Source organism: Salvelinus alpinus, chromosome 16, assembly GCF_045679555.1.
Source record: "Salvelinus alpinus chromosome 16, SLU_Salpinus.1, whole genome shotgun sequence".
Taxonomy (NCBI): Eukaryota; Metazoa; Chordata; class Actinopteri; order Salmoniformes; family Salmonidae; genus Salvelinus; species Salvelinus alpinus.
This window is the reverse complement of record NC_092101.1, coordinates 54743192-54754096: the sequence shown is the minus strand read 5'-3', so window position 1 is coordinate 54754096 and position 10905 is coordinate 54743192.

The window sequence follows — 10905 nt, the reverse complement described above, 5'->3', positions numbered from 1 at the left end:
GGAAGTCACACATACGCCCAGGTAGTGAGCGGGCAAACAGGCCCAACCCCCACTCTTACACTCGCCCAAGCCAACGGCATGTACCAGATGCTCAGCAGGCTCTGCTCACACTTACTGGCCTGAGGCCAAACCACACGGCCAACAACATTGGACACTTTATGGAACAAAAAGCCTTCACTATATCATCCTGGAATATCCAAGGCCTGAGGTCATCTGCCTTTGGCCTAAAGAGCAGGAACACGGACTTCACCAAAGAAATCGGTAATGCAGACATTGTCATCCTGCAAGAAACATGGTATAGCGGAGACGGACCCACTGGTTGCCCTCTAGGTTACAGAGAGCTGGTAGTCCCATCCACCAAACTACCAGGTGTGAAACAGGGAAGGGACTCAGGGGGAATGCTAATTTGGTATAGAGCAGACCTAACTCACTCCATTAAATTAATCAAAACAGGAACATTTTACATTTGGCTAGAAATTCAAAAGGAAATTATCTTAACAGAGAAAAATGTCCTCCTGTGTGCTACCTATATCCCCCCACTAGAATCCCCATACTTTAATAAAGACAGCTTCTCCATCCTGGAGGGGGAAATCAATCATTTCCAGGCCCAGGGACATGTATTAGTCTGTGGCGACCTAAATGCCAGAACTGGACAAGAACCTGACACCCTCAGCACACAGGGGGACAAACACCTGCCTGCAGGTGACAGCATTCCCTCCCCCATATGCCCCCCTAGGCACAACTATGACAACATAACCAACAAAAACGGGTCACAACTCCTGCAGCTCTGTCGCACGCTGGGTATGTACATAGTCAATGGTAGGCTTCGAGGGGACTCCTATGGTAGGTTCACCTATAGCTCATCTCTTGGCAGTAGCACTGTAGACTACTTTATCACTGACCTCAACCCAGAGTCTCTCAGAGCGTTCACAGTCAGCCCACTGACACCCCTATCAGACCACAGCAAAATCACAGTCTACTTGAACAGAGCAATACTCAATCATGAGGCATCAAAGCCAAAGGAACTGAGTAACATTAAGAAATGCTATAGATGGAAGGAATGCAGTTTGGAAACCTACCAAAAAACAATTAGGCAACAGCAAATTCAATCCCTTTTAGACAACTTCCTGGGTAAAATGTTCCACTGCAATAGTGAAGGTGTAAACTTGGCAGTAGAAAATCTTAACAGTATATTTGACCTCTCAGCTTCCCTATCAAATCTAAAAATCTCAAATAGAAAACCGAAGAAAATGAACAACAATGACAAATGGTTTGATAAAGAATGCAAAAATCTAAGAAATAAATTGAGGAACCTGTCCAACCAAAAACATAGAGACCCGGAAAACCTGAGTCTACGCCTTCACTATGGCGAATCACTAAAACAATACAGAAATACACTACGGAAAAAGAAGGAACAGCACGTCAGAAATCAGCTCAATGTAATTGAAGACTCCATAGACTCTAACCAATTCTGGGAAAATTGGAAAACACTAAACAAACAACAACACGAAGAATTATCTATCCAAAATGGAGATGTATGGGTAAACCACTTCTCCAATCTTTTTGGCTCTATAACTGTCATGTTTTGTCTTTGATCATGTCTTGTCCCTGTGCTTCCCTCTGCTGGTCTTATTAGGTTCTTTCTCTTTCTCTCTCTCTATCGTTCCGTTCCTGCTCCCAGCTGTTTCTCATTCTCCCTACGACCTCATTTACTCTTTCACACCTGTCCCCTGTTTTGCCCTTTGATTAGTGTCCCTATTTCTTCCTCTGTTTTCCGCTCCTGTCCTTGTCGGATTCTTGTTTGATGTTTGCTGTTCCTGTGTCCTTGTTTCGCCCTGTCGTGTTCTTTGCCTTCTTCAGATGCTGCGTGTGAGCAGGTGTCTATGTCAGCTACGGCCTGTGCCTTCCCGAAGCGACCTGCAGTCTGTGGTCGCGTCTCCAGGCGTTCCTCTCTATTGACGAGAGGATTTCAGTTTCCTGTTTTGGATTACCATTGATTATATCCAGGAGAATCATTATTTGTTTAATACTGGAATAAAGACTCTGTTACTATTACGTCGCTTTTGGGTCCTCATTCATCAGCATAACAATAACAAAGAATAAAGAACAAAAACATATACATGATCAAATACAAATCCTAGAATCAACTATTAAAGACTACCAGAACCCATTGGATTCTCCAATTACCTTGAATGAGTTACAGGACAAAATAAAAACCCTCAAACCCAAAAAGGCCTGTGGTGTTGATGGTATCCTTAATGAACTGATCAAATATACAGACAACAAATTCCAATTGGCTATACTAAAACTCTTTAACATCGTCCTTAGCTCTGGCATCTTCCCCAATATTTGGAACCAAGGACTGATCACCCCAATCCACAAAAGTGGAGACAAATTTGACCCCAATAACTACCGTGGAATATGCGTCAACAGTAACCTTGGGAAAATACTCTGCATTATCATTAACAGCAGACTCGTACATTTCCTCAATGAAAACAATGTACTGAGCAAATGTCAAATTGGCTTTTTACCAAATTACCGTACAACAGACCATGTATTCACCCTACACACCCTAATTGACAACCAAACAAACCAAAACAAAGGCAAAGTCTTCTCATGCTTTGTTGATTTCAAAAAAGCCTTCGACTCAATTTGGCATGAGGGTCTGCTATACAAATTGATGGAAAGTGGTGTTGGGGGTAAAACATACGACATTATAAAATCCATGTACACAAACAACAAGTGTGCGGTTAAAATTGGCAAAAAACACACACATTTCTTCACACAGGGTCGTGGGGTGAGACAGGGATGCAGCTTAAGCCCCACCCTCTTCAACATATATATCAACGAATTGGCGCGGGCACTAGAACAGTCTGCAGCACCCGGTCTCACCCTACTAGAATCCGAAGTCAAATGTCTACTGTTTGCTGATGATCTGGTGCTTCTGTCACCAACCAAGGAGGGCCTACAGCAGCACCTAGATCTTCTGCACAGATTCTGTCAGACCTGGGCCCTGACAGTAAATCTCAGTAAGACCAAAATAATGGTGTTCCAAAAAAGGTCCAGTCACCAGGACCACAAATTCCATCTAGACACCGTTGCCCTAGAGCACACAAAAAACTATACATACCTCGGCCTAAACATCAGCACCACAGGTAACTTCCACAAAGCTGTGAACGATCTGAGAGACAAGGCAAGAAGGGCCTTCTATGCCATCAAAAGGAACATAAATTTCAACATACCAATTAGGATCTGGCTAAAAATACTTGAATCAGTCATAGAGCCCATTGCCCTTTATGGTTGTGAGGTCTGGGGTCCGCTCACCAACCAAGATTTCACAAAATGGGACAAACACCAAATTGAGACTCTGCATGCAGAATTCTGCAAAAATATCCTCCGTGTACAACGTAGAACACCAAATAATGCATGCAGAGCAGAATTAGGCCGATACCCACTAATTATCAAAATCCAGAAAAGAGCCGTTAAATTCTACAACCACCTAAAAGGAAGCGATTCCCAAACCTTCCATAACAAAGCCATCACCTACAGAGAGATGAACCTGGAGAAGAGTCCCCTAAGCAAGCTGGTCCTAGGGCTCTGTTCACAAACACAAACACACCCCACAGAGCCCCAGGACAACAGCACAATTAGACCCAACCAAATCATGAGAAAACAAAAAGATAATTACTTGACACATTGGAAAGAATTAACAAAAAAACAGAGCAAACTAGAATGCTATTTGGCCCTAAACAGAGAGTACACAGTGGCAGAATACCTGACCACTGTGACTGACCCAAACTTAAGGAAAGCTTTGACTATGTACAGACTCAGTGAGCATAGCCTTGCTATTGAGAAAGGCCGCCGTAGGCAGACATGGCTCTCAAGAGAAGACAGGCTATGTGCACACTGCCCACAAAATGAGGTGGAAACTGAGCTGCACTTCCTAACCTCCTGCCCAATGTATGACCATATTAGAGAGACATATTTCCCTCAGATTACACAGATCCACAAAGAATTCGAAAACAAATCCAATTTTGATAAACTCCCATATCTACTGGGTGAAATTCCACAGTGTGCCATCACAGCAGCAAGATTTGTGACCTGTTGCCACAAGAAAAGGGCAACCAGTGAAGAACAAACACCACTGTAAATACAACCCATATTTATGTTTATTTATTTTAACTTGTGTGCTTTAACCATTTGTACATTGTTACAACACTGCATATATATAATATGACATTTGTAATGTCTTTATTGTTTTGAAACTTCTGTATGTGTAATGTTTACTGTTCATTTTTATTGTTTATTTGACTTTTGTATATTACCTACCTCACTTGCTTTGGCAATGTTAACACATGTTTCCCATGCCAATAAAGCCCCTTGAATTGAATTGAATTGAATTGAGAGAGAGAGAGAGAGAGAGAGAGAGAGAGAGAGAGAGAGAGAGAGAGAGAGAGAGAGAGAGAGAGAGAGAGAGAGAGAGAGAGAGAGAGAGAGAGAGAGAGAGAGAGAGAGAGAGAGAGAGAGAGAGAGAGAGAGAGGAGACCAAAGTTCTCAATTGGTACAAAATATATAGAGTACTGCACACACTACAATTACTTAGGTTTAAAAATAAGCTCAACTGGACACCTTAATGAGGCAGTGAATGAACTGAGAGAGAAAGCACGCAGGGCATTCTACGCCATTAAAAAGCAAATTCAAATTGAAATACCTATTAAAATTTGGCTAAAACTAATTGAATATATCATTGAACCAATTGCACTTTATGGCAGCGAGGTGTGGGGTCCACTTGCAAAACAAGATTTCATCAAATGGGACAAACATCCCATTGAAACCCTGCATGCAGAGTTCTGTAAGATTATCCTACATGTCCAGAGGAAAACTACAAACAATGCATGCAGGGCAGAATTAGGCAAATATCCACTAATAATAAAAACTCAAAAAATAGCAATTAAGTTTTGGAAACATCTAAAATACAGTGACCCCCTCTCATATCATTACCAAGCCCTGCAATGCCAAGAGCTGAGCAAAGAAAAGAGTCCCCTCATCCAGCTGGTCCTGGGGCTGAGTTCACAAACCTGTTCTACTAACACACTGAAGCCTCAGGACCAGAACATCCAATCAATCAGGATAAACCAAATTACAACACAGTCAAAACAAAACTATATTGCTTATTGGGAAACACAAGCACAAACACAAAGCAAAATGCAGTGCTATCTGGCCCTAAATCGACAGTACACCGTGGCTAAATATTTGACCATGGTTACTGATCAAAACCTTAGAAAAACCTTGACAAAGTACAGGCTCAGTGAGCACAGCCTTGCCATTGAGAAGGGTAGACACAGGAAAACCTGGCTCCCTGTAGAGGAAAGACTGTGCAACCACTGCACAACAGCAGAACCTGAGACGGAGCTGCATTTCCTGACAAAATGTAAAAAATATAAAACAATTAGAGAGTGTCATTTCCCCAAATTTGAAACTCTTATTCAAGGTTTCAAAGACCTCTCTGATGAGGATAGGCTACCCGTCCTGTTGGGGGAGGACGCAGAGAGCTGTGGGTTGGCAGCGCACTACATTGCTGCCTGCCATAAGTTGAGGGACAGTGTCTGACAGACCAATCAACCTGCACATGTCCTCTACTGTATGTTTATTGTTATTGTTCAATGTATGGTTATTTTGACACTTGGTTATTGTTGTTACTGTTGTCCCGTTGACAATTTGGATTCTCTTTTTTTATATTGTAAATAAGCTTTGGCAATATGTACACTGTTACGTCATGCCAATAAAGCAAATTGAATTGAATTGATTTTGTGTTCACAAACACACCCCACAGAGCCCCAGGACAACAACACAATTAGACCCAACCAAATCATGAGAAAACAAAAAGATAATTACTTGACACATTGGAAAGAATTAACAAACAAACAGAGCAAACTAGAATGCTATTTGGCCCTAAACAGAGAGTACACAGTGGCAGAATACCTGACCACTGTGACTGACCCAAACTTAAGGAAAGCTTTGACTATGTACAGACTCAGTGAGCATAGCCTTGCTATTGAGAAAGGCCGCCGTAGGCAGACATGGCTCTCAAGAGAAGACAGGCTATGTGCTCACTGCCCACAAAATGAGGTGGAAACTGAGCTGCACTTCCTAACCTCCTGCCCAATGTATGACCATATTAGAGACACATATTTCCCTCAGATCACACAGATCCACAAAGAATTCGAAAACAAATCCAATTCTGATAAACTCCCATATCTACTGGGTGAAATTCCACAGTGTGCCATCACAGCAGCAAGATTTGTGACCTGTTGCCACAAGAAAAGGGCAACCAGTGAAGAACAAACACCATTGTAAATACAACCCATATTTATGTTTATTTATTTTAACTTGTGTGCTTTAACCATTTATACATTGCTACAACACTGTATATATATAATATGACATTTGTAATGTCTTTATTGCTTTGAAACTTCTGTATGTGTAATGTTTACTGTTAATTTTTGTTGTTTATTTCACTTTTGTATATTATCTACCTCACTTGCTTTGGCAATGTTAACACATGTTTCCCATGCCAATAAAGCCCCTTGAATTGAATTGAGAGAGAGAGAGAGAGAGAGAGAGAGAGAGAGAGAGAGAGAGAGAGAGAGAGAGAGAGAGAGAGAGAGAGAGAGAGAGAGAGAGAGAGAGAGAGAGAGAGAGAGAGAGAGAGAGAGAGAGAGAGAGAGACTAATGTAATGTAATGAACATCATCTCTAGTGTTAAGACACAGAGCATCCTGTCTCCTGAGAAAAGCCAAACAGCAAAGACCTTTACTGGAAAGGAGGGCGTGCCAAATGGCACTCTATTCCCTATACAGTAAAACGCTTTTGACGAGGGCCCTGGTCCAAAGTAGTGCACTATATAGGCAATAGGGTGGGCAGTTGAGGCAATAGGGTTCCTGTTGGGATGCGGCCTTAGGTTCTATGGCAGAGCCTCTTGATGTGTTTCTCTCTGTCTTTCTGTTTCTGTCTGCCTGTATGTCTGTCTTTCTGTATATCTGTCTTTCTGTTTCTGTCTGCCTGTATCTGTCTTTCTGTTTCTGTCTGCCTGTTTCTGTCTGCCTGTATATCTGTCTGCCTGTTTCTGTCTTTCTGTTTCTGTCTTTCTGTGTCTGTCTGCCTTTCTGTATATCTGTCTTTCTGTTTCTGTCTGCCTGTTTCTGTCTGCCTGTATCTCTGTCTTTCTGTTTCTGTCTGCCTGTATATCTGTCTTTCTGTATATCTGTCTTTCTGTATATATCTGTTTGCCTGTTTCTGTCTGCCTGTATCTCTGTCTTTCTGTTTCTGTCTGCCTCTATCTCTGTCTGCCTGTATCTCTGTCTGCCTGTATCTCTGTCTGCCTGTATCTCTGTCTGACTGTTTCTGTCTGCCTGTATCTCTGTCTGCCTGTATCTCTGTCTGCCTGTTTTTGTCTGCCTGTTTCTGTCTGCCTGTATCTCTGTCTGCCTGTTTCTGTCTGCCTGTATCTCTGTCTTTCTGTTTCTGTCTGCCTATATCTCTGTCTGCCTGTATATCTGACTGCCTGTTTCTGTCTGCCTGTATCTCTGTCTGCCTGTATCTCTGTCTGCCTGTATCTCTGTCTTTCTGTTTCTGTCTGCCTGTATCTCTGTCTGCCTGTATATCTGACTGCCTGTTTCTGTCTGCCTGTATCTCTGTCTGCCTGTATCTCTGTCTGCCTGTATCTCTGTCTGCCTGTTTCTGTCTGCCTGTATCTCTGTCTGCCTGTATCTCTGTCTGCCTGTATCTCTGTCTGCCTGTATCTCTGTCTGCCTGTATCTCTGTCTGCCTGTATCTCTGTCTGCCTGTATCTCTGACAGCCTTTCAGAAACTACATATGAACCCACTACACTTTCAGCAACTCTGTGTTGATCTAGAAAACCACTTAAATTACAGTTCAGGTTCAACAACTAAAAACCTCCGTTTTTAATTTGGTTTTGAAACTTTGGGTAAGAAATCCCTTTGTATAAATCAAGATCGTCCCTAATTTCCAAACAAATTATGTGACAAATACTGGTTTCTATTATGTGACAAATACTGGGGCGGCAGGTAGTGGTTAGAGCGTTGGGCCAGTAACCAAAAGGTTGCTGAATCGAATCCCAGAGCTGACAAGGTAAAAAATCTGTCGTTCTGCCCGTGAACAAGGCGGTTAACCCACTGTTCCTCGGGAGGGAGGCCGTCATTGTAAATAACAATTTGTTGTTAAATGACTTGCCTTGTTAAATAAAGGTTCATTTCTATTCGCAAGAGGAAGTGGTCATCTGAGCATGGACTCTCTCAGAGCTGTGGAATGACTTTGTGTGGTTGTTCCTGGTATCAGTCCAACAAGCTCCATCATTTCCAGAGTCACTCATATAAACACATTAGTCCTCTAAACTAATGGAGTATGTATAGGGACTTAGATGGTCTCTACTCTGAGCCACTTCTCTGGTTCCAGAGAAGTGAGTCATTCCTGGTTCCCATCAACTAGAGTCATTTCAATTAAACTAAATCCACATCCCAGACCACTATCAACTCTGTGTTGAGGATTTCATGACAGTTGAAAAACCAGTCGAATGTCAGTCTGTTATTAATAACATCTGATGGACTATGACACGGCCAGTTGTGAAACGGCATGCTAGTTAGCGGCGGAGCGCGCCAGTCGCGTATCAATAGGTGACGTCACTCGCTCTGAGACCTTGAAGTAGTTGTTTCCCCTTTGCTCTGCCAGGACCGCAGCTTTTGTGGAGCGACAGGTAACGATGCTTCAAGGGTGACTGTTGTCGATATGTTCAGAGGGTCCCTGGTTCGAGCACAGGGTGGGTGGGGCGAGGAGAGGGACAGAAACGTCACCGTGACATAGACATAGCTTAAAACGTATTATAAACTGGGTGGTTTGAGCCCTGAATGCTGATTGGCAGTGTGGAGTAGTGCTACTCTATTGCACTCTACTCGGACACACAATGTTCTATCTGTCTGCCTGTCTGTCCAGTCATCTGTAGCTTTGAAATGTGATGCTGCCAGATACCACATTTGTGCTCATAGATATGATATTTAAAGAGGCCAGTCATTAGGATGGCTCCATCTAGCACAGTGTCCCGGGCTCGTTCAACTCTAGGTTAGCATCCCGAACGCCACCCTATTCCCTGATATGAGCCCATAGAGCTCTGGTCTAAAGTAGTGCACTATATAGGGAATAGGGTTCCATAGGGCTCTGGTCTAAAGTAGTGCACTATAAAAGGAATAGGGTTCCATAGGGCTCTGGTCTAAAGTAGTGCACTATATAGGGCACTATATAGGGAACAGTGTGTCATTTGGGATGCACACGGAGGTTACAACCTCGTTGAAAAGATAGACACAATGTCAAAATGGACTCATCTGTTACACACAGAGTAAAGGGCAAGATAGTTGTTCGTCACTGAGCTGACAGATCTGATCTAGGTTAACAACATAACACAGATCTGATCTAGATTAACAACATAACACAGATCTGATCTAGGTTAACAACATAACACAGATCTGATCTAGGTTAACAACATAGATCTGATCTAAGTTAATAACATAACACAGATCTGATCTAGGTTAACAACATAACACAGATCTGATCTAGGTTAACAACATAACACAGATCTGATCTAGGTTAACAACATAACACAGATCAGATCTAGGTTAACAACATAACATAGATCTGATCTAGGTTAACAACATAACACAGATCTGATCTAGGTTAACAACATAACACAGATCTTAAATGGAAGAAGTTTGGGACCAGCAAGACTTCCTAGAGCTGGCCACCCGTCCAAACTGAGCAATCGGGGACGAAGGGCCTTGGTCAAGGAGGTGACCAAGAACCCAATGGTCAGGCTGACAGAGCTCCAGAGTTCCAGAAGGACAACCATCTCTGCAGCATTCCACCAATCAGGCCTTTATGGTGGAGTGGCCAGAAGGAAGCCACTCCTCAGTAAAAGGAACATGACAGCCCGTTTTGAGTTTGCCAAAAGACACCTAAAGGACTCTCAGACCATGAGAAATAAGATTCTCTGGTCTGATGAAACCAAGATTGAACTAGTTTGGCCTGAATGCCAAGCATCACATCTGGAGGAAACCTGGCACCATCCCTACGGTGAAGCATGGTGGTGGTAGCATCATGCTGTGGGTATATTTTTCAGCGGCAGGGACTGGGGGACTAGTCAGGATCGAGGGAAATATGAACGGAGCAAAGTACAGAGAGATCCTTGATGAAAACCTGCTCCAGAGCACTCAGGACCTCAGACTGGGGTGAAGATTCACCTTCCAACAGGACAACGATCCTAAGCACAGCCAAGACAACGCAGGAGTGGCTCCGGGACAAGTCTCTGAATGTCCTTGAGTAGCCCAGCCAGAGCCTGGACTTGAATGCGATCATCTCCAGAGAGACCTGAAAATAGCTGTGCAGCGACGCTCCCCATCCAACGGGACAGAGCTTGAGAGGATCTGCAGAGAAGAATGGGAGAAACCCCTCAAATACAGGTGTGCCAAGCTGGTAGTGTCATACCCAAGAAGAGTCGAGGCTGTAATCGCTGCCAAAGGTGCTTCAACAAAGTACTGAGTAAAGGGTCTGAATCCTACTACCATAACCCGTTCAATGGAGCTTAAATCTGTTGGCCTGGCACCTACTACCATAACCCATTTAATGGAACCTAAATCTGTTGGCCTGGCACCTACTACCATAACCCATTTAATGGAACCTAAATCTGTTGGCCTGGCACCTACTACCATAACCCATTTAATGGAACCTAAATCTGTTGGCCTGGCACCTACTACCATAACCCATTTAATGGAACCTAAATCTGTTGGCCTGGCACCTCCTACCATAACCCATTTAATGGAACCTAAATCTGTTGGCCTG